This window comes from Bubalus bubalis, chromosome 3, assembly GCF_019923935.1.
Source record: "Bubalus bubalis isolate 160015118507 breed Murrah chromosome 3, NDDB_SH_1, whole genome shotgun sequence".
Lineage (NCBI taxonomy): Eukaryota > Metazoa > Chordata > Mammalia > Artiodactyla > Bovidae > Bubalus > Bubalus bubalis.
Genome location: NC_059159.1, coordinates 94,633,062 through 94,637,295, shown reverse-complemented (window position 1 = coordinate 94,637,295; position 4,234 = coordinate 94,633,062). Strand labels below are relative to the sequence as shown.

Sequence of the window (4,234 nt, the reverse complement as noted above, 5' to 3'; positions counted from 1 at the left end):
AAATGAACTTATCTATGAAACAGACTCACAAAAACAGAGAATAGACTTGTGGTTATGAGGGGTTGAGGGGAGGAGAGGGGTATATTGGGAGTTTGGGATTGCAAAGTACTATATATAAATGCAAAGTACTATATATAGAATGGATAAATGATGATGTCCTACTATATAGCACAGGGAACTCTATTGAATATTCTGTGATAAACCATAATGGAAAATAATACGAGCTCTACTGTCAGCTTCCAATGGGCAGGATGTCTCACAGGAAGTTCTCTGCTCCCAGGCACAGGTCCCTGGGCTTCCTGCCTCAGAAGCATAGCAGCCAGCACTGTGGCAAGGTGAGGAGCTTCCCCAAGGATGGTTCTTCCAAGCCCCTGCACCTCACCGCCTTCCTCGCTACAAGGCTGGCATGACCCACATTGAGAGGGAGGTCGATAGGCCAGGGTCCAAGGTAAACAAGAAGGAAGTTGTGGAGCCTGTGACTATGGTGGAGACTACACCATGTTGACTGGGGCATCGTGGGCTATGTGGAAACACCCCGAGGCCTCTGGACCCGTAAGACCATCTTTGCTGAGCATATCAGCAATGAGTGCAAAAGGAGCTTCTATGAGAATTGGCATAAATCTAAGAAGAAGGCCTTCACCAAGTACTGCAAGAAGTGGCAGGACGTAGATGGCAAGAAGCAACTTGAAAGGGACTTCAGTAGCATGAAGTACTGCCAGGTCATCCATGTCATCGCCTTCACCCAGATGCTCCTGCTTCCTCTGCACCAGAAGAAGGCCCACCTCATGGAGATTCAGGTGAATGGAGGCACTGTGGCTGAAAAACTGGATTGAGCCCATGAAAAGCTAGAGTAGCAGGTCCCTGTGAACCAAGTGTTTGGCCAGGATGAAATGACTGAGGTCATTGGGGCGACCAAGGGCAAAGACTACAAAGGGGTCACCAGCCATTGGCACACTACGAAGCTGCCCCATAAGACCCACCGAGGGTTGTGCAAGGGTGCCTGTATTGGGGCATGGCATACTACCTGGGTGGCCTTCTCTGAGGCTTGGGCTGGTCAGAAAGGATACTACCACTGCACTGAGATCAACAAGAAGATCTACAAGATTGGCCAGGGCTACCTCATCAAGGATGGCAAACTGATCAAGAAAAATGCCTCTACTGATTATGATCTGTCTGACAAGAGCATTAACCCTCTAGGTGGCATCGCCCACTATGATGAAGTGACCTATGACTTTGTCATGCGCAAAAGCTGTGTGGTGGGAACCAAGAAGCAAATGCTCACTCTGAGCAAGTCCTGTAGATAGAACTCAAGTTTATTGACACCACCTCCAAATTTGGCGATGGCTGCTTCCAGACTGTGGAGGAAAAGAAAGCCTTCATGGGACCACTTGAGAAGGACTGAATTGCAAAGGAAGAAGGGGTCTAATAAAACAGATTGTACAGCTGGTGGAATCTCAATAAAATAATTTTCCAGTGGGGGAAAAAAAGAAAATAATATGAAAAATATACATGTCAGTCAGTCAGTTCAGTCGCTCAGTTGTGTCCTACTCTTTGTGACCCCATGAACCGCGGCACGCAAGTCCTCCCTGTCTATCACCAACTCCTGGAGTTTACTCAAATCCATGTCCATTGAGTCAGTGATGCCATCCAGCCATCTCATCCTCTGTCGTCCCCTTCTCCTCTTGCCCCCAATCTTTCCCAGTATCAGGATCTTTTCAAATGAGTCAGCTCTTCACATCAGGTGGCCAAAGTATTGGAGTTTCAGCTTCAACATCAGTTGTACCAATGAAAACCCAGGACTAATCTCCTTTAGGATGGACTGGTTGCATCTCCTTGCAGTCCAAGGGACTCTCAAGAGTCTTCTCCAACACCACAGTTCAAAAGCATCAAATCTTTGGCGCGCGCGCGTGTGTGTGTGTGTGTGTGTGTGTGTGTGTATATCAGATCAGTCGCTCAGTCATGTCTGACTCTTTGCGACCCCATGAATCACAGCACGCCAGGCCTCCCTGGCCATCACCAACTCCCGGAGTTCACTCAGACTCATGTCCATCAAGTCAGTGATGCCATCCAGCCATCTCATCCTCTGTCGTCCCCTTCTCCTCTTGCCCCCAATCCCTCCCAGCATCAGAGTCTTTTCCAATGAGTCAACTCTTCGCATGAGGTGGCCAAAGTACTGGAGTTTCAGCTTTAGCATCAGTCCTTCCAAAGAAATCCCAGGGCTGATCTCCTTCAGAAGGGACTGGTTGGATCTCCTTGCAGTCCAAGGGACTCTCAAGAGTCTTCTCCAACACCACAGCTCAAAAGCATCAATTCTTCGACACTCAGCCTTCTTCACAGTCCAACTCTCACATCCATACATGACCACAGGAAAAACCATAGCCTTGACTAGACGGACCTTTGTTGGCAAAGTAATGTCTCTGCTTTTGAATATGCTATCTAGGTTGGTCATAACTTTCCTTCCAAGGAATAAGCATCTTTTAATTTCATGGCTTCAGTCACTATATATATATATACATATATATATAACTAAATCACTTGTCTATGTAACAGAAATCGCTCAGTCATGTCCACCTCTGTGACCCTATGGACTGTAGCCCATCAGGCTCCTCTGTCCCTGGGATATCCAGGCAAGAATACTGGAGTGGGTAGACATTTCCTTCTCCAGAATACCTCCCGACACAGGGATCAAACCCAGCTCTCCTGCATTGCAGGCAGATTCTTTACCATCTGAGCCACCAGAGAAGCCCATAGCAAAAATTAACACATTGTAAATCAACTATACTTCAAAAAAAGAAACTTTAAAAGATTGCACAGCATGTTCGAATATCAATTCTTAACACAGAGTCAGTTAATATAATATACGACTAAGGTTATTCCTCCTTTAGTATTAAATCTTGCAACTCAATATTTTGCCTCACAGAAAATTTTGAAAAACAAAAACATTTTAAATTCTATTTTATATCTATAATGTTTGATCAAAGCTTTAATTTTGTCACTGTGTATGTGAAACTGGATGGCTATAACAACAACAGTAGCTGTTTATTTGTCGGACACCATTTTAATAGAGCCACTTCCCTGGTGGCTCAGACGGTAAAGCGTCTGTCTACAATCTGGGAGACCCGGGTTCGATCCCTGGGTCAGGATGATCCCCTGGAGAAGGAAATGGCAATCTACTCCAGTACTATTGCCTGGAAAATCCCATGGACAGAGGAGCCTGGTAGGCTACAGTCCATGGAGTCGATAAGAGTTGGACACGACTGAGCGACTTCACTTCACTTCTATTATTATTTGCCAGGCAGTTGCCTGAAATAATCTTTATGTAAAACTCTTGAATCAGTGCTATTATTATTTCATTTTAAATTTTAGGAAACTAAACCACAGGAAGATTGAGGAATAAACTATTGAAGTCTTATAGTGACTGAAGGCACAACTGAGATTTGAATGTAGGCAGGCTGGCTCCAGAGTCCCATACATTTATTACAATTCTACAAACAGTCCCTCTTTCAAGGGACTCTACTGATTTTGGGGGGACCTGGTCCTGTACATAAATAGTGATTGTATCACCATCATTTACTGTATGTTCACATGAAGTATCAGTTAGCTCTGAATTAGGGTGGGGAGCTGGAATATGACACTTGGATGACAGCTAGAAGACACAATTTTGGTTCTGGCACTTGTCTTGACTTACTGTTTGATCTAGAAGTAGTCATTAAGCCTCCCTGGGCTACAATTTCTCAAGGGTAAATTAATTAAATTGTTGGGACATGAGATTGATAAAGCTTTTTTCCAAATGATTACATGGAGATTTTATAATAATAAAGAGTTTATTTAAAAATAATTGATGTGACCTTATCCAATTTAGTAATGAAACCAATTCTACTGTTATAAAAATATGGAAGAAAATGTACATGGACTTGATTTGAATTTTTAATAAAAGGCCAGGCTGGTTCATGAGAAAAAAACAAAACATCAGGATTTCCATCATAAGAGAGCATATAAGTAATAACAAAAAAGCAATTGTTCACATTTATATTTTGGGTTAGTGTATTTTTTTCATTAAAAAAATACCTCTACAGGAAAAATAAAAAATGCTACAATGATATAATAAATGAATTCTCATAAAATTATAACTTAAGACAGGTAAGGGGCTTTTTCCTTGATTTGTTAAAGCTATAATCACTTGGAAGAAACTTATAAGTATTATGCTGATTTAATCAATAGGATTGACTACATA

General features: G+C 42.8%; 1 pseudogene; it reads left to right on the top strand.

Moving 5' to 3' along the window:
* Positions 1-235: 235 nt before the first annotated feature.
* Positions 236-1,426, top strand: LOC102406153 (annotated as a pseudogene).
* The last annotated feature ends 2,808 nt before the right edge of the window (positions 1,427-4,234 follow it).